The sequence below is a fragment of the Erinaceus europaeus genome, chromosome 1 (assembly GCF_950295315.1).
Source record: "Erinaceus europaeus chromosome 1, mEriEur2.1, whole genome shotgun sequence".
NCBI classification, from domain to species: Eukaryota; Metazoa; Chordata; class Mammalia; order Eulipotyphla; family Erinaceidae; genus Erinaceus; species Erinaceus europaeus.
Window position 1 is genome coordinate 138678087 of NC_080162.1, and position 20885 is coordinate 138698971.

Here is a 20885-nt window from a genome sequence, read left to right on the forward strand (position 1 = left end):
TATATATATATATATATATTCAATCATAACTACTACTTGGGTGGTTACCATTTGGGGGCAGGAGGGTCACAGAACTTTGGTGGTGGGAGTGGTGTGGAATGATACCACTATTACCTTATAATTTTGTAAATCACTAATAAAGCAACTGATAATCTTATGGGAGTTCCTTTGTAAGTGAAAAGTTTTTTTCTCTCTTCTTTTAAGATGTTTACTTTATCTTTAATTTTCACAAGTTTATGATAACATATCATAGAATTTTACTTTTTTTAGTTTAGTTTGGGCCTGAAATCTTCATAAATATACATGGTTAGATCTTTCCCTCCAGTTCAAGAAATTTTTTATCAATAACTTTAAATCTAAATTTTCTCCTGCTTTTGGCTTCTATTTTTCCTTTGGAACATAAATAATTCACATTTTTTGCTAGTAGCATATTTGTGGATGATGAAAGTTTTTTTCACTTAAAAAATTCCTATTTATATTATTTTTCTATATAATTTTGAAGGTCATATCTTCTATTTGATACACTTTTCTTTCCATTTAATACATCTTTGTGTTATGGTTACTTGTTGCATTTTCAATTTATTCATTGCCTTGTTCACCTCCAAGTTCCTATTTTTTTAATTATATCTCCTTTAAACTTATTTTGGTTTTGAATATTTTTTTCTGATTTTATTAATTATCTTTCAGTGTTTTCTTGTAGCTCTCTCGGCTTCCTAAAAATGGACTTTTTGAAATTTTTTGCTAAGTAAATTATAGCTCTACATTTCTTTGAAAATGATTATTGGAAAACTGTGATTCTTTTGTACTGTTGATGCTCCTTGGATCTTTATATTCCTTGCTGGCTTTCACTGGTGTCTTTTTATTTAGAAAGTAATGACATCCTCCAGATTTTCCTGGCATATATTGGAAAATAGTTATCTCCTTAGCCCTGCTAGGACTCATAGGTTTTGTCGGAAAAACTATATGTACACTTGGTCTACACTTCTTATTCCTTTTTGTAGTAGATTTTAAAAAAATTTCTTATCTTTAGTTTTATATATTCATTTACTCATTTTATTAGTGATTTGATAATGACTTCCAAAATTATAAAATTTCCCAGGTTTAGTTCCACACTAAACAAACCAACAAATTTCTTCCTTATCCTCTTACCATATATCTCACAAAGTCGAAAAAACAGTTTGATTGTTCTATTTTTTTTCTCTCTTCTTTTTTGCAAGTTCATGGTTTTTTGTTTTGTTTTGTTTTGTTTTTTTCCTCCAGGGTTATTGCTGGGCTCCGTGCCTGCACCATGAATCCACCACTCCTGGAGGCCATTTTCCCCCCTTTTGTTGCCCTTGTTGTTGTAGCCTCATTATGGTTATTATTATTGTCATTGTTGATGTTGTTTGTTGTTGGATAGGACAGAGAGAAATGGAGAGAGGAGGGGAAGACAGAGAGGGGGAGAGAAAGGTAGACACCTGCAGACCTGCTTCACCCCCTGAGAAGCGACTCCCCTGCAGGTGGGGAGCCAGGAGCTCGAACAGGGATTCTTAAGCTGGTCCTTGCACTTTGTGCCACATGTGCTTAACCCACTGCGCCACCGCCCGACCCTTTTTTTTTTTTTTTTTTTAACCTTGCCTCCAGAGTTATTGCTGGGGCTCGGTGCCTGCAGAGAGAATCCACTGCTCCTGGAGGCCATTTTCCCCCTTTGGTTGCCCTTGTTGTTTTATTGTTGTGGTGGTTATTATTGTTGTTGTTATTGATGTCATTGTTGTTGGATAGGACAGAGAGAAATGGAGAGAGGAGGGAAGACAGAGAGGAGGAGAGAAAGATAGACACTAGCAGACCTGCTTCACCACTTGTGAATTGACTCCCCTGCAGGTGGGGAGCCTGGGGCTCAAACTGGGATCCTTATGTTGGTCCTTGTGCTTTGTGCCACATGAGCTTAACCTGCTGCACTACCACCCAACCCCCCAGCAAGTTCATGTTTTAATTTCTATATTCCTCATATGGGCAAAATCCCATATGGGTATCATCAGGTCTTTTGCCTCTTTATATATTTCATTTAGTATAACCACCTCCAGTTATATCCATTTTATGTCTTGAGGATTCAATGTTATCTTCTAAGTAGCAGATGAGTATTCCATTGAATGTTTACCTCATAGTTTCTTTATCCAGCAATCTGTCAATGGGCATTTAGATTGTTTCCATACCTTGATTACTGTCAGTAATGCAGGAATGAACATAGAGGTCCAAGTATCTCTTCAAATAAGGGATTTTTCATACCCTTGGGATAGAGGCCTAAATTGATTAAAAGTATGGGTATCATACCTGAAGATAGAAAATACAAAATAGAAAATAGAGTTAAACATTTCAAGATGTGAACATCAAGAAAAGATTTGAATATTCAATACAATGGGTAAAGAAACTGAAGCATGAGTAAATAATTGGGAACAGCATCAACTGAAAAAGTTTCAATGCACTGGCACCTTCTACCTCCTGCTCCCCATAAAGATCTTTGGTCCATACTCCCAGAGGGATAAAGAATAGAGAAACTTCCAATGGAGGAGGGGAGATATGGACTTCTAGTGGTGGGAACTATATGGTATTGTACCCCTCTTATACCATAATCATGTCAATCATTATTAAATCACTAATAAAAGATATTTTTAAAAACTCTATGCATTGAAGGAAAATTCCACAAGGATAAAAAAAGCAAGTGATTGAGGGGAAAATGTAGGCACATCACACCAGTGACAAGGGATTGACAGTGAAAATATATAAATAAAAAAATCATACAGCTCAACAAAAACAAGCAATCCAATTAAAAAGTGGACAAAAGATCTCAATGGACAGTTCTCTAGAGAAGACATTCAGATATCCTACAGTCATATGAGAAATGATTCACTTTGCTTATCATTAGAGACATGGAAATAAAAGCCATATTGAAATTCCACATTGCATCTGTGAAAATGCTCACATCAACAAAACAGGAAATGGCAAGTGTTGGCAAAGATGTGGAGAGAAAAAAAACAAAACAAACCTCTCACTATTGGTAGGAATGCAAATTGGTGCATCACCTATGGCAACCAGTATGAGGAGTCCTTAAATAAATATGGAAATACATTTTGTATTTCATTCCTTAAAGTTTGCACTTTCTTAAGTTTCTGCAGCACATCAGGTTAATTGCCAATACCATCTTTTTTGCTTTTCAATCATGCTGAAGTGTATGGTCTCTTATTGGCCTATATATTTAGTCAAGTAAATATATGTTCATATTTACTAACTCAAAATACCAATTCTAGTTATAGTTACCACTGGGAGCACAGTGGAAGCTGACCATGATGTGTGAAGGAGGTTGTACAAGGTTAGAATATATAAAAGTATAGGTATATAAAATTCCTGGTACCCATGGACTTTTAGGGGTACTCCTTGGTGAGGCATTCCAGTGGCTAGGGTTAGGGTTAGTGCACTGACTTCCATGTTGTAATTAGTAGGATCAGTTTCCCTTTGATACATCTTGCATCTAGTTGATATTCTCCTATTCATCTACTTTCTCTGGATTAGTGTTCTTAGTGGGGTGAAGGAGATATGAGCCTCTTTGACAGCATCCTATACAGATGGGGAAGATGGGATTTTATTTTATTTTCTTAAGTTATTTAAAAAATATTTTATTATCTTTATTTTTTTTTCAGACAGGAATAAAGAGATAGAATGACAGAGAGGGAAAGAAACTGTTTTAGGGAATAGGTTGGTGATGCTTGCTTCCCCATCATTAAAAAGATTCCTCATGTATTATCTCAGCGAAGTGTGACAGAGTGAAATAAGTTAACTGTTTCTTTTAGAGGTTCCCACCTCCACCTTTTCAAGCCACACCTGTCAACACTCCCATTTTCTGGGTGGTACCCTCCAGTACCTTCTGTCCCTCAGTAAAATGACAACAGTGAAACTCTATTAACATGGGGAAGGGGGAGCTCAATTCTGGATTTTGTATATAAAAAAAGCAGGCACATTTTCCGGGTGATTATTTGTGTGCCTGCAACATATATTTTCTTCCACCATGTCACTAATAATACCATGGTTAATTTTATGTGTCTACTTGATCATACCGTGGTAAACCCAGATTAAACATTAAGCACACCCAGTTAAACCCAAATAGTACTAAGCATAAGAACCCACACAAGGATCTGGGTTCCAGTCCTTTACTCCCCACCTCCAGGAGGAAGCTTCAAGGGTGGTATCTATATTTCTCTCTCCCTCTCTATCTCCTCCTTCCTTTTCAATTTCTCTCTGTCTTATCCTTCAATTTTTCTATCCAATAAAAATGGAAAAATGGCTTGTAGCCCCAGTGATAAACCTGGAGGTAAAAAAGGAAAAAAAAAAAAAGATTAAGGGTATGTCTATGGAGGTGTGTCTGAAAATATTAGCATTTGAAGGAGGTGATTAGCAAAGTCAATTGCCCTATTTTTTGAGGCTCTGATAGAACAAAAGGCAAGAAACTAACTTTTTTTTTTTACTCACTGCTTGCTTGGTCTTGATCTTTTCTTGCCCTAGAGTTAGGATTTGCATCCTTGAGCTCTCCTAGTTCTCTGGCTTTCAGGTTCAGAAAGCAATTTCTTATTTATTTATTATTTATTTATTTATTATTTTTTATTTATAAAAAGGAAACATTGACAAAACCATAGGATAAGAGGGGTACAACTTCACACAATTCCCACCACCAGAACTCTGTATCCCATCCCCTCCCCTGATAGCTTTCATATTCTTTAACCCTCTGGGAGTATGTATGGACCCAGGGTCATTATGAGGTGCGGAAGGTGGAATGTCTGGCTTCTGTAATTGCTTCCCTACTGAACATGGATGTTGACAGGTCAATCCATACTCCCAGCCTGTCTCTGTCTTTCCCTAGTGGGGAAGAGCTCTGGGGAAGCAGAACTCCAGGACGCATTGGTGGGGTTGTCTGTCCAGGTAAGTCTGGTCGGCATCATGCTAGCATTTGGAACTTCGTGGTTGACAAGAGAGTTAACATACAAAGCCAAACAAATTGTTGATCATTCATGGACCTAAAGGCTAGAATAGTGAAGATGAAGAGTTGGGGGGGTCCTCCATTTTGTAGATAGCTAGTAGGGATATTTTAGTTATATTCCAAAGGGCCTGTGGCTATACTAGTGTATTTTTTTGGTTTGCTTGTTTTTTTTTTTTTTTTTTTGGCCTGACCCTGAAATCTGATATGCAGGTGGATCCTAGTTATTGTCTGGTGAGATGATGTCATGGATGGCAGAAGGACCAGAAAACTGGATCAGGGAAGAATGTAGCTCTCAAATATGGGAAAGGTGTATAAATTTGTTGACTGTAAACTCCATGGATTTGATGTGATCTGGGGCCCATATTCAGCTTAGGAGCCTATGTGACCTCTGCATCCTTGTAGAACTGATCTCACATTCTGTGGTCATAAGTAGGAATGTTCCAAGCTGCCCCAATAGAGAAAGCAATTTCAACAGCTTTTCTGGGTCTTCGGTTTGGGTTTGCACACAATGGATTGCAGGGGTTCTCAGTTTTCAGGATCTTGTGAAGCAATTCCTTATAAACTCTATTCTCTCAAGAGAAAGACACAGAGACAGAGAAGGAAATAGGGACAAAGAGAGAGGGGAATATTCTGGAACCTCACCTCCCCAGAGCCCTACTGCACAAGGGAAAGAGAGAAACAGGCTGGGGGTATGGATCCACTTGCCAATGCTCATGTCCAGTGGAGAAGCAGTTACAGAAGCCAGACCTTTTACCTCCTGCACCCCATAAAGAAGTTTGGTCTGTATTCCCAGTGGGGAAGAAATGATAATGTGCTCTGCTGGGAAATTGTGCCGATGCACAATATCAGACTTCCTGGTATACCCTTTGGACACTTTAGACAATTTTACAGCAGCTTTCTTCCCTTCACGTTGCTGTTTTTTCATAGACAGACCCTAAGTAGTTCATAGATTTTGCACACTGTTGCCCTGGGCATTAGATAAAAGGAAAGGGAGAAATGCTGGGAAATTGTGCCTATGCAGTCACATCTGCCATGTTGTCCCCTCAGGCTACTGCTAGTTCCCATGGGAGTTGGGACATTCTCGGAGTGCCTGTTCAGCCATGTTGTGTCCTCAGGGCATTGTCTGTATCCCCGCGATATTTGGAGTGCTTTGGTTACTCTTCCCCTCTCCCATTCTCAGGAGAGTTATTATCCTATCCTGGAGTGCTATGGTTACACCTTCCCATTCTTGTGAAAGCTACTCCTATAAAAGCCCTTCTTCCACACCTCACTCTCTTGCCAGCGCTTCACTCCAGTGTTCAGATGCAGGAAAGGTTACTGCATGAGGAGGCCATTTTCGCTACCTCCACGTGGCCCAACCTGCCTCTCTAGCACCCAACTCTGAAGTGCCAGCGCAAATAAAGATTTGTGTTTCCTCTTCGCTCCGGAACCCCTCTCTCTCTTCTCCGCGGCCCACACACAACAACATCGCTCTGAACTCCAACTCCATTAGAACCCAGAAAAAGAAGAAGAAAAAGGGAATATAGTAATAAGTGTATGTGTGACCTGGAAAGGAAGAGAAGATGGGGCCATAGGAAAAGAAAATGGGCAAATAAAGACAAATGTAGATGGTAGTATAAATAGTAGCTAACCTATATCTGCACACCTTAGGAGAACTACTTTAGCTTCCAATGGAGGAAAAGGGGATACAGAACTCTGGTGGTGGGGACAGTGCAGAGTTATACCCCTGTTATCTTGTAATTTTGTTAATCAATATTAAATCACTAGCAAAATTAAAAAGAAAGTAGACAGAAAGAGAGAGGGAAAGACACCACAGCACTGAAGCTTCTTCCTGGCAAAGCAGGTGCCTGATCCAGGTGAGGCAATTCTGCATGGATTCCATTTTCTTATACCACTTCCAGAAATAATTTCATATGTTCATAAATAAATATGTATGAACATCCAAGAGGGACAGAGGAATATTTAAAAAGAGCAATTATTTCTTTTCTCAAGAACTAAGAATTCTTGACTGAGCCTATTGTTGCTTGCAATTGTTACTTGAGATCAGTGATCTACCATCCCAGCCCCCAGGGCTTCACTGGAGCTTCCTGCCTGTGCTTTCTTCTTTGGTTCCCAACATACTTTTTCCTTTCATATAGAAGGTGAAAGAGAAAAATCTGAGCTAGGGGAGGAGCAACACCTAACTCAGCTTCACTAATTACAAAGTTTTCTCTTTGCATGTTGCTTTCATATTGTGAACAAGGACTCAAAACCAGATATTTGTGCAGTCTATGAAAGTCTGTGTGTGTGCTTCAGTTCACTTATATATTTTTAATATTTATGTATTCCCTTTTGTTGTCCTTGTTCTGTCATTATTGTATTTATTATTGTTGTTATCGATGTTGTTGTTAGATAGGACAGAGAGATATCAAGAGAAGAGGGGGATAGAAAGATAGAGACCTGCTTCACCACTTGTGAAGCGACTCCCCTGCAGGTGGGGAGCCGGGGGCTTGAACCAGGATCCTTGCGCTTTGCACCACCCATTTTTCATTTTTATTGAATAGAACAGAGAGAAATTGAAAGGGGCAGGAGAGATAGAGGAGAGAGACAGAGAGACACCTGCAGACCTGCTTCAAACCTGTCCTTGCACTTTGCGCCACCTGCGCTTAACCTGCTGTGCTACCAGTAGACTCCCTAATTCATTTATATTTTAAAAATGAACATACTGGATCTACCTCAGAATGTAGTTGTATCAAATTTATTATACTGTTAAGGGGTCTGATGGTGGTGCACCTGGTTGAGCACACATGTTACAATGCGCAAAAACCAAAGTTCAAGCCCCAAGTCCCCACTTGCAGTGGGGAAAGCTTTGCAAATGGTGAAGCAGGGCTGGAGGTGTCTTTGTTTCTCTCCCTCTCTACCTCTCCTTTCCCTCTCTATTTCTAGCTGTAAATAAATAAAGATAATTAAAAAAATTAAGTGTTGTTAAAAAATTATTATATTATGTCAGGTATTTGATAGACATAAAGTAGTTTGCTAACTATTAATGATTCACCCCTAATCTTTCTGTCTTTTCTGAGAAGGGGGTAACAATAGTTATCTTGTCTGAATATTCCACTTGAAGCATTAATTTTATGTTATTCCATTCAGCTAGATTTGACTGTGTGAAGCAGTTCTGGTCAATAAAATGCAAGCAGTGGACAAAATGAATCATCAAGGAAAACTAAAATATTTATCCTCAAGATTCAGATGATACCTTTTCTTCTTGACCCCACTCTGTTGTTGGTATTTGCAGTCAGACGAACGAAACCACCTTGCAATCAAAAGAGAGAAATTTGAACACTTTGGCTCATCAGTAAAAAGGCAATTCTGATAACCCAGGCTACCCTGTGCAGAGGAAACACACCTGCTTTGTTAAGTATGTACATGCATTTCTATTCCATAAAAGCAGAGCCAATACTAACTGTTCCCCAAGGAGACTATTGAGCAGGTATACTCTCTTTGTGCCTTTCAAAACCTTGGTTTGGGTCAGGCTATATTCTTATCTGCTTTATGCTTTGATATAGTTCTATCTTCTTTCACATTTTAGAAATCATTTCACTATCTACAAACAATCTGAATGACTTCTTTCAATCCTTCTTGTCTTTAATGTCTATGTCTTCTGTTGCCAAGTCTGTTCTTCCCTGGAAGAAAAAGAAATGACAGTATGTCAGTGCTGGGAAAAGAAAATTGTAAAGCTTTCGGGGGTCATGAGCACCAATGTAAGATATAGGGATTGGTAAAGACAAGAAGGGTAGTTATCTCTGGTAAATGCACTTAAAAACACAATAACTGTGATACACAGGGAAATCAGACATATGCAGATATTAAATAATCGTCAAATTTCCTGGACTGCAATGAATGGTCTTACCAAGACACAGTTAATAATAATTAGTAAGGAGAACAAAGTAAAACACAGTTAAGTGCTTATAGACCAAGGAGCAAGCTCAGTGGTAGAGCAGAGAATTTGTATGCACCAAGTCCTAGGCTGGATCCTTAATGTTGCCTATCCCAGGGCTGAGCAGTGCTCAGGCTCACTCTTTTTAAAAAATAACATTAAGTTAAAAACCTTGTCTTGATTTTAAAAAAGAGAAGAGCTTTTAAAATTAAAAGTATATCCAGTTAAAATATTTTCCTTTAATTTTTTTACCCCCATTTTGGTTTTTGGCTGATACAGAAATGATGCAGCAACTCTACATTACACTCAACTGCTAAAACAATCAGGAAGCACTCTGTGTGGGGGATTGGTATGGCTTTGGAAGAAAACCAACTGCAGTAAAAAAAAATGTAAGATAAAAAATTTATGCATATATCCCATACCCATCCTTCCTTCTTTCCCCCTTTCCCATAGCTTCATAGATATGCCAGGGAGTTGCATTACAGTCATCACTTTGAAGTTTGCAAGAAGCACTTTCAAACACTAACAAAGTGGTTGTTACCAAGTAGACTTTACTGGTTATCTATGGGGGTGGGGATAGTGACTATCTATGTCATCTCCAGTTTCTTTAGCAGAAGTGGGGAACTTTTTCTCTGTCCAGGATCATTTGGATATACAGATAAATCTCAAAATTCATGGGCCATACAAAATTGTCAACTCAAAAGTTCACCTTGTAATATGGTTAAAATGTCTCACTAACTCACCCCTAATGTGATGGCTGGAACGACTTAATTTTGGTGAGGCCCGTGATGTGTAGCTGGCACAGATGATGTCACTACTCGCAACTGCTTTTCCAGGTTCGCATCCATTTGGGGGGGAAGTCAGCTCTTTGCTAGTGTTAGTTTGGAAAAGAATTGCTTGTAGCAGCAGCAAGTTGTTCCTAACACAGATTTATATGTGAATGTCTCATCAAAGTGGAGAATTCATCATTGCTTAGGTAACCTTGCTAGACCGACTTCATGAGTGGGTGGGCGGTTGTGGTGCCTGGCTTTCAGCTCATTATTGGTTTGCAGTTGAATTATTTCATATTGCAAGTTGCCAGACACATCATCCCACATTCAACAGTGCAGCAGAGATGTCCAATTCCTCGTGCTTACTTTTCACCTCCTTGAATCTTTCATTAAATGTCCCATTGAGTCTTGCACATTCATCAGCATATTCAAATACACTGGAAGGCATTTGTCCTTCCAGGACAGTGGATACATTTTTGTTCCTTCTGAGTTGCCATTTCCACAGCCTTCATTTGTATTCTGATGATTTCACGTTGAAAAGCAAGGAGCTGAGAAGCTGATTGGGACACTCAGCTCTGAGAAATACTTGGTAAAGTCCATCATGAATGTTAGACCACATTGCCACCTGTAGTCATTAAGTTCCAACTGGATTTTCTTTCATCTCCATGTAACTTCATGAACATGCTCCTGCAGCTCAGCCACTGAACTTACCAGTGATAAATAAGATCACCTACCAAATTCCGTAAAGATCATTCCATAACTCCTTAAACCAGTGGCTGTTCAACCATCTGCTTTGGAGAACATGGATTCATGACACTACTACTGACATCACATAGTTGTGCCAAGGCATCTGTGTACAGAGACTTTCTCACTGTATGATGAGTAGCATATAATTAAACCTCTTAGATCAAGACTGAGATGATTGAGCTCATTTTTGACATATAAAACTAACTTTTCTTTTTTTTTTTTTCTACCTAGCTTATCACTGGGGCTCACTGTGTGCACTAGGAATCCACCGCTCCCAGTGGCCATTTTCTCCACTCCCCCCATTTTCTATTTTTATTTGACAGCACAGAGAGAAATTGAGAGGGCATGGGGAGATAAAGAGGGGCAGAGGAAAACAGATGCCTGTAGACCTGCTTCACTGCTCATGAAGCATTCCCCTGGAGGAATTCTGGGTGGGGATCTGGGGCTTGAACCCCATTCCTTGCACATGGTATATGTGCACTCAACTGGGTATGCTACTGCCTAGCCCCCAAATTAACCCATTTTGCAAGTCTACCATGACTGAGCTCCATCTGTAGTAAGACTACTTAGTTTACCAAATTTTAACTCAAGCTTTTTTCATTAATAAAATAGGTCTACCAAGTATGTCCTCCCCCTTTGTAGTTCCAGGCATGGTGTCTAGAGGCAGCAGTTCCTGCCATGTGTCAAATTCTGCAGTTATCCCCTGAACAAAAGTAGCCAGTTGGGCAGTATTTCTTCTGTTTACTGTCTCATCAGGAGACAGAAATAACCTGGAAAACTCCTGCAGAATTCTTCAAAAATTTTTTTTTCAAATATCTTGTGCTAAGTCAGCAATTGGAACTGACCTGAGATGGTTCTCTGTGACAAACTAATTCTCTGAAACAATTTTTACTTTGTCTGGTGCCAAGAACTCTGCAGCAACCACCATACACTCTCCAACACAAACTCTCCAACCACATGCAGCCTTGGTTTCTTTGTGATTAGCTCGATCATCATATAACTCACCTGAAAATTATTGTCTCTGTCACAGTGAGGCCCAGTGAACACCACTTGTGATTCCAGGCTCCACTGAAGAGCACTGATTTTATCTGTATGTATTTATCCTCCCAAGTTATTGAGGTAAGTATATTTTGAGCTATAATGATGCTCCAAATTGACTTATTTTTATCATCTTTATTTATTTGATAGAGACAGAAATCAAGAGGGAAAAGGGGAGGGATAGAGAGGAAGAGAGAGACAGAGAGAAACCTGCAACACTGCTTCACCGCTCGTGCACTCAAACCTGGGTCCTTGTGCATTGTAACATGTGCGCTCAACCAGGTGTGTCACCACCCGGCCCCCCTCAAATTGACTTTTTTCCCATTACTATTAAACATACCACAACATCAGCACACAGATTAACCTTTGACTTCAACAACAAGAATAATTTGTTCACTTCTCTTAAAAAAGATGGACACTATATCAACTTTTATTTCTTTCACTGTCTTCATGGGTAAGATGCTTAAATCTCTGTGCGTGATTTTATTTTACTTACTTATTTTAATTTTTAATTTTATTTATATATGATTTTATCACTCTCATCATCAAAGGTCTGTGTCCCTATTCCCACCTCCATCAATAACCACTAGATTTTTTCTACAGTCTTGAAAATAGGTTGATATTTTGTGTTTTTCACATTTTAATATTCAATTGTCTATATTCTGCATATGATTAAAACCATTTTGTTGTTGTCCTTTGCCTCCTTACTTGCTTCATTCACTGAGCATCATCTTCTCCAATTCTATCTATTTTATCCCAAAGGACACAAAATTATCCCTTTTTATTGCTGCATAATACTCTGTTGAGTACATGTCCCATAACATTTTTTATCCAGTCATCTGTTGAAGGACATTTTGGTTGTTTCCAGGCTTTTGCTGTTGTGAGCAAAGCTGCTATATACCACTTAAATTTGAATAACTATTCAGTGTGTGTTGCCAGGGACATGATTATTTAGCTTTGGTTGCTGTTCTAATCCGCTTCTTGCATTTGGAACAAATCCAACCTTCATTATCATGGACTTTTGAGGTCTTTTCTGTGTATTATCATTTCTTATTTATTTATTTATTTATTTATTTATTTATTTATTTCCTCCAGGGTCATTGCTGGGGCTCAGTGCATGCACCATGAATCCGCTACTCCTGGAGGCTATCTATTCCCCCTTTTGTTGCCCTTGTTGTTGTAGCCTTCTTGTGGTTATTATTGTTGCTGTTGATGTCGTTCCTTGTTGGATTGTACAGAGAGAAATGGAGAGAGGAGAGGAAGACAGAGGGGGAAAGAAAGACAAACACGCGCAGACCCTCTCCACTGCCTGTGAAGCGACTCCCCTGCAGGTGGGGAGCCGGGGGCTCGAACCGGGATCCTTATGCCAGTCCTGTGTTTTGCGCCACCGCCCGACCCCCTGTCATTTCCTTTAAAAAATACATTTATTTATTGGATAGGAACATCCAGAAATTGAGAGGAGGAGGAGATAGAGATGGGGAGAGAGAGGGAAACACCAGCAGTTCTGCTTAACCACTTGCAAAGTTTTCTTCCTGCAGGTGGGGATGTGGGGGTGGGTCTTGAACCTGCACATCCTAAAGATGCATTCAGTAAGATGCTTCACCACCTGACCCCTGCACTGTCATTTCAGTACTCTTCATCTGAGATTCAGTTTCTGTGAGGATTGCTGAGCATGGATGTGGGGATAAAGGTGGGCTTGGAGTTATCATCTCTGTTGACAAAGAAGTTGACAACATTATCGCCAGTCATTGACAGCAAGGTCATCAGTATCACAGGGAATCAATCATCTCACTGCATCTGCATCTCATCTCAGCATCACCAAATCACTGCAGTTCCTCCATGGTGAGTTAACATGTTCACAACGCACATTCACACTCCCAGCCTGCCTGGCACTGACTGTCCTCTGACTAGCTGCAGTAAAAGCAAATGGGTTACTGGTGACAGAGGAGAAACAACCATGCCTGTCCTGTCATATACTCATGTGTGTCCTGCCTGTCTCGTAATGGATTTTCTTTGCTTATCTGACAAAATTTGTGTTATTATTATGAATCACGGAGTATACATTTTTGTTGTTCTATAAATATTTCCAGATTTATTGAATTTGCAATTCTACCTGAGGTTGCCTTGGTAAGGTCTGACAAAATAATTTCTTTTTAAAAAATATTTATTAGTTGATTTAATAAGGATGAACAAGATTGTAAGATAACAGGAGTACAATTCCATACAGTTTCCACCACCAGAGTTCTGTGTCCCATCCCTCCATTAGAACCTTGGAAAAAATCATGTTGAGTGAAATAAGTCAGAAACAGAAGGATGAATATGGGATGATCTCACTCTAAGGCCGAAGTTGAAAAACAAGATCATAAAAGAAAACACAAGCAGAACCTGAAATGGAATTGTCGTATGGCACCAAAGTAAAAGATTCTGGGGTGGGTGGGTGGGGAGAATACAGGTCCAAGAAGGATTCAGAGGACCTAGTGAGGGTTGTATTGTTATATGGGAAACTGGGGAATGTTATGCATGTACAAACTATTGTACTTACTGTTGAATGTAAAATATTAATTCCCCAATAAAAAAAAAATCAGAAAAAAAAGAAACAACTGTAAAGAAAAAGCTTCTCTATTCTTTATCCCTCTGGGAGATATACCAACATTCTTTTTTTAAGTTTATCTTTAAAAATTGTTTTTATATTATCTTTATTTACTTATTGGATAGAGATAGCCAGAAATTGAAAGGGAAGCTTTCCCCTGACAGTTGAGCCCTGGTCCTGTAACATGTGTGCACCCAGCCCCTGGACCAAAATTCTTTATGGGGTTTAGAAGGTAACAGTTCTGGTTTCTGTAATTGCTTCTCTGGTGGATATGGATGTTGGCAGGTGCATCCACACCCCCAGCCTGTCTCTATCTTTCCTTAGTGGGTCAGAGATCTGGAGAGGTGGGGTTCCAGGCTACATTGATAAGGTCATCTGCCCAGGGAAGTCAGGATGGCATCATGGTACCCTCTGCAACTTGGTAGCTGAAAGTTGGTAAGAAATAAAGCAAAACAAATTGTTTAAGACCCTCAGGCCAGCTACCTCTACAGAGATGAATTGCAGCCTGGTTGTGGCTATGGATTGACTAGTTCATTCATCCTCTATACTTGCATGTCCACAGATAAAAGTTTTGCCAGCAGAGAGACTGAGTTTCAGAACTGAAAAGTGTACTTCTTATATTTACTAATTAACTGGAAAAGTTGAAGTTTTATCCATGAACTTTCCAGATGAGAAAACTGGTAAGACTTTCTTTATGTACTCATGCTCCCATGATACTGGGCAGTTAAGGAGTTTGGACTCTAAAGGACAGTGGGTTGGACTGATAAAGACAGATCAAGATTGGAATTTAGACATTTGGTTATTGTCATTGCTTTAATTTACAATTGTATTTATTTATTTAGGATAGAGACAAAGAAATTGAGACGGGAAGGGAGAGAGAGAAGGAGAGAAAATGCGGGGGCCAATCAGTGTTGCACCCAGTTAAGTGCACGTATTATCAAGCTCAAGGAGTAGGGTTTGAGCCCTGGGCTCCCCACCTTCAGGTGGTCCACTTTACGTGTGGTGAAGCAGATCTGCAGGTGTCTCTCTTTCTCTGCCTCTCTCTATCTCCTTGTCTTCCCTCAATTTTCCTCTGTAATCTAAAAAAAAAATCACAAAGAAAAAAAAAAAAAGGAAAAATGGCCATTGGGATCAGTGGATTCATAGTGCCAGCACTGAGCTCCAGCAATAACCCTGGAGGTGGGGGAGTGGGGGAGGGAGCAGGGGGACAGTTAGAGACACATGTGGCACTGCCTCACCACTCATGTATCTTACCTGCTATAGGTCGGGACTAGAGGTTTAACCTGGGCACTTGAGCATGGTAATATATGCTCTATATTTGCTTGGTCCCTGCTTTAATTATATTGAGATAAAGTGGTAGAGATAGAGAAATAAAGGGAAAGAGAGGTATACCACTCTGCCATCAGATATGGTGCTGGGAATCAAACTCATGGCTCTTCCTCTACACAAAGCATGCTCTGTAGTCAGAACCACTTTCCTGGCCCCAGGGGTTATGGCATAGTCATTCACTTGGAGAATTTTGTTGACTTCTTTAAGCTGTGTGTTCACATTGGTGATCATTAAATTACTTTTGTTCCGGTGCTAGCTGTGATACCTCAATAATTTTTTTAAAAAGTTTATTGGAGGGACTAATGATTTATAGAAAACACTAAATATAGTTGTTGGTACATGTGCAAAATTTCTCAGTTTTCGGCAATACACTCTCATCCCCCACCTAGGTCCTCCTCTGCCATTTTGCACCGGGATCTGAAACCCACCACCCCTCCATCCTAGAGTCCTTTACTTTGGTGCAATACACCAAATTCAGTCCAAGTTCTGCTCTGTGTTTTCCCTTTCGTTCTTCTTTTTCTTTGTTTCACTTTTTAATATTTATTTATAAAAAGGAAACACTGATAAAACCATAGGATAAGAGGAATATAACTTCACACAATTCCCACCACCAGAACTTCATGTGTGGGATCATCCCATATTCATCCTCCTCTTTCTGGCTTACCTCACTTAACATGATTCCTTCAAGCTCCATCCAAGATGATACTTTTTATAATTTGAAACATTAATTTTAAGTACTAAGTCTGAGAAAGTGAATTATTATTAATATTTCCCAGAGCACTGTTCAGCTCTGGCTTTTGGTGGTATGGGAGATTGAACCTGGGACCTCTGGTGTCTCAGGCATAAAAGTCTTTTGCATAACCATTATGTTGTGTATTCCACCCAGAATGTGAATTTCTAAATGCAAAGAACTTTGTTTAAAAAATTGGATATGTGTAGTATTTACTTCCCAAGAAAAATGTGGAAATGCTCTTTATAATTTTGGTTGTCAGATTTTAAATGTATTTCTTCTATTATCCATTATTTTCTCCTTTTATATATTGAAGAGTCTATACAGAGAAGACACAAATAATCATGTCTTTGGAACAATTTTCATTGAGAATTCCCAGTCCAGATGTCTGGATAAAAAGAACATGACCTTTTATCATGTTTTGGCAGTTGTGGGAAATAGAGCCTGAATTTAATTCAGCACAGAGTATTGCCTAAGGATTTCCATAATATAGATGCCTATTAGAATACTTGAAAGATCCTTTTAAGATTAGTAGAACATTTAATTTAGGACCTCAGACTAGAAATTTTGCACATATGAATAAAAATTTAGGTTTAAATAGATAAGCAATATGAACCCGGTACTATGAAATTTTAAAATGTTGAAGCCTTACATAAGTGTGAACACTAATAGTTTGTGTTTCAACAGTAATAAAGCAGTTTCTTGTGGCCAGATGGTTAACACAGAGGGTTAAGCACACATGGCGTGAAGCACAAGGACCATGTAACGACCCCGGTTCCGGCGCCCGACTCCCCATCTACAGGCGAGTCGCTTCACAGGTGGTGAAGCAGGTCTGTGGGTGTCTACCTTTCTCTCCTCCTCTCTGTCATCCCCTCCTCTCTCCATTTCTCTCTGTCCTATCCAACAACAGCAATAACCACAAGGGCAACAAAATAGAATAAATTACCTCCAGGAGCAGTAGATTTGTGGTACAGTCACCAAGTTCCAGCAATAACCCTGGAGGCAAAAATAAATAAATAAATAAATAAATAAGAAAGAAAAGAAAAGCAGCTTTTTACTTACTGAACCATTTTGCCTCGAATAGTCTGTTCTGTCACGTTTGACACAATATTCTGTTACCCTATTTTTTCAGGTTAGCAGAAACTTGTGTATTGATGACTGACTGTGGAGAAACTTCCATTGACCATCTTCTAAGATCCCTAAGATAACTTCATCAGCATGAACTATTGATGGAGCTATCAGCTATCAGGAAGCATAGAGTAGTTTCCTCTTTTTATTTATTTTTTTAAATAACGGTGTAAAAATCTCTGTTCCAATGAAATATAACAACAGATGAGATGGCTGATAAAGCTGTGGTATATATACACAATGGAATGCTATGCAGCTATTAAGAACAATGAACCTACCTTCTCTGACCCATCTTGGATGGAGCTAGAAGGAATTATGTTAAGTGCCTAAGTCAAAAACATAAAGATGAGTATGGGATGATCCCAGTCATAAAAAGAAGTTGAGAAAGAATAACAGAAAGGGAAACTGAAAGCAGGATCTGACTAAATTTGTAATAGGGCACCAAAATAAAAACCCTGGGTGGAGGGTGAAGGTGGATGTTCAGCTTCATGGGGCGGGAGAGGGGGGATGGGATGGGACAGTCTTTTGGTAGTGGGAATGGTGTTTATGTACACTCCTATTAATTTGTAGTCATATTTAAGTCACTATTTAAGTTATATGAGAGGGGAAAAACCACCAGAGTCCAGATGCTAGCAGGATGTGACCAGACTTCCCTGGACAGACAACCCCACCAATATACCTTGGAGCTCTGCCTCCCCAGAGCCCTTCCCCACTAGGGAAAGAGAGAGACAGGCTGGGAGTATGGATGGACCTGTCAATGCCCATGTTCAGTAGGGAAGCAATTACAGAAGCCAGATCTTCCACCTTCTGCAACCCACAATGACCCTGGGTCCATACTCCCAGAGGGATAAAGAATAGGAAAGCTATCAGTAGAAGGGATGGTATACAGAGGTCTGGTGGTGGGAACTGTACCCCTCTTGGCCTATGGTTTTGGCAATGTTTCCTTTTTATAAATAAAAAATTAAAAAACTCAGACTTTCATATTTAAAATGCCAATCTAGGGGTAGGCAAATTAATATAGTGTCATATATAGCATTACACACACTCACATACATATACATACACAAATTCACATATGCTATGTACTTAGCTATTCTTTTTAGTACTAGCTTTACTGCTTAAAGAACTACTCAAAATAGCCTCGGTCCCAACTTAATTTTCTTACCACAGTGGCAAAAATATTACAAAACATTGATTAAAATTGATAGCAAATACTTTTTTGAGGGCTAGACATAATCTAACATAATTGCAGTAATTATAATTGTATAGCTTTGTCATCAAACTGGAAATATTGAGAAGTAAACTCTAAAAAAAAAGGAAATTACTTTTGAATTTTCAACATTAAGAAGGAAGTGTTAGCAGATCTTCAACGTTGATTAGGATCTATCGTTCATTCATTTGTGTATTCAATCAAATATACTTTCTGAGTATTTGTAAAATGCCACTCACTTTTCTAAAGATTGGAGAAAGCCAATTTTCAGTCAGAAGCAAGGTGACTGTACTTAATAACTATGTTTCTGGTGGGGATATGATCAGAAAATGAGAAGAACAGAAAACCAAGCGAAAGGAAGCCTGTGTTAGTTACATTTTGACCACTCAGATATTTAGCTTCAGGCCACCTGGGCTTTGATACATGATGATGCTTTAGTCAAAGCAAACAAAAGCAAGTCTATAGTTTAGAGCAAACCAAACAAGCAGGCCTGAATATTTCAGCCCTTTTAACAACTACTATTTCAGTATACAAGCAGTTGTAAAGCAATCTGATTTCAGTAATAGTTTATTTGGCAATATCTGTGCCCTAAAACTTGTATTACTTTTTTTTTTCTCTAGCAGAGTGACTGGTTTATGCTTCATAACCACGAAGGATGTGGAAAGTTCACCTTACTCAAGTAAATAGCAATATAAAATATCAATAAACATGGAAAATGAAGAAGATATTGATTTTAATTAAATGAATGCATCAGTGATTTTCCCCGTCTTGTTCCTTTTATATTTATTTAAGCCTGCTCAGGTTTGTCTTTTAACAATGTGAAACAATATTGCAGTAGAAAACTTTAGATGATACCGGTAGTATTTACCTATCTATAGCAAAGACTGAAACTTTCCTAAGACAATCATTTTAAAGGTGAATTCTGCTCACCCGGTTATTCTTGTTCTGTCATAGCTAATCACATTTCAGTAGAGAGAAAACAAAGAATGTTTTGAACTCAGGGGACTAGGAAGCAACAGAAAGTTTTCTTGAGCTCTTTGTACAGCAGCAGTTATATTAATTCTTGCATGATTATACCTAATATAAAGGAAAATCCTTTCCTTTTAAAGATAATTTATCATAATTGATTTCAAATATAATTGTAACTTGTTCATGAAGAATCTGATGAACTTCACTAGTGACTATATATATATATATATATGTGTGACTTAAGTAAGAATTAGTTCAGTGAAATATATCTAATTCATGAGTTATATTACAGATGAGATTGTGTCTCCCTAAACATTCTTTTTTTGGTGGGGGGATTTAAGAATATTTTATCAAAGTACAATATACATACAGAAAAATACACCTATCAGAAGCCTATGCCATAGTGAATTTTCTGAACGATTATCTGCTTATTTGGTCCATCATCTTTTTTAAAATAGTTTTTTATTAGTGATTCAATAATTATTGACAAGATTGTGGTATAAGAGGGGTACAATTTCATATAATTCCCACTACCAGAGTTCCGTATCCCCTCCCCTCAATTGGAAGTTTCCCTATTCTTTATCTCTCTGGAATATGAACCAAAGATCGTTATGGGGTGCAAAAGGTGGGAGGTCTGGCTTCTGTAATTGTTTCTCTCCTGGATGGGTGTTGACAGGTCGATCCATACCCCCAGCCTATTTCTATCTTTCCCTAGTGAGGTAGGGCTCTGGGGAGGTGGGGTTCCAGGACATATAGGTGAGGTTGTCTGCCCAGGGAAGTCAGGTTTGTGTCATGGTAGCATTTGCAACTTGGTGATTGAAAAGTATTAAGATATAAAGCAGAATAATTTGTATAGTTCAGAATTTTCTCTTAGTTTGAGCTACTATCTTTATAGAGATAACAAGTTTAAAATAACGTCATTAAGATTGGCACTGATCCAATATGAGTGCCCTCTCTCTTTCTATCTCTCTTGTTAGAGACAGATGTAAATAGAGAGGTAAAGGAAGGAGACAGACACCTGCAGCATTGCTTCACCACTCAAGAAACGGCCTCTTGCAGGTGGAGGATCAGAAGTTTGAATCCTGAAAATGATTTGTGAGTGCTTTACTTGGTACTCTGCTGCCTCAACTTTGATGTCCTTTTCAAAAAGAAGACATTTTGAGACCGACATGTGGACAGGAAGAACAGAGATCAAGATGATGCTTTTACAAATCAAAGAGAGGCAAAAATTCCCAACTGAGATAGATGGAACAGATTCTTCTTTACAGTTCTTAGCAGGAACCAGTACAAATGACAATGTGATCTACAAAAACTATCTTTGCAACTGTAAGAGAATAATAAGGAAGAAAGAAAGAAAGAAAAAGGAAGAAAAAACTAACTTTCAGTGAGAGAGGCAGAGACAAAGGGAAAGAGGAAAAAACAGTACCAAAGATGATTTCATTGTGATAGTAGT

The 20885-nt window shown here is 38.7% G+C and overlaps 1 long non-coding RNA gene across 3 annotated transcripts in view; it reads left to right on the top strand.

The window, feature by feature from the left end:
• Positions 1-19188, top strand: part of LOC132539869 (uncharacterized) — a 29855-nt gene extending 10667 nt beyond the window's left edge. For all 3 annotated transcript variants that reach the window (XR_009551141.1, XR_009551139.1, XR_009551138.1), the window contains 3 exons: positions 11469-11557; positions 13107-13318; positions 19084-19188. This is a non-coding gene — a long non-coding RNA (uncharacterized LOC132539869). The remainder of the gene's footprint in view (positions 1-11468; positions 11558-13106; positions 13319-19083) is intronic.
• The last annotated feature ends 1697 nt before the right edge of the window (positions 19189-20885 follow it).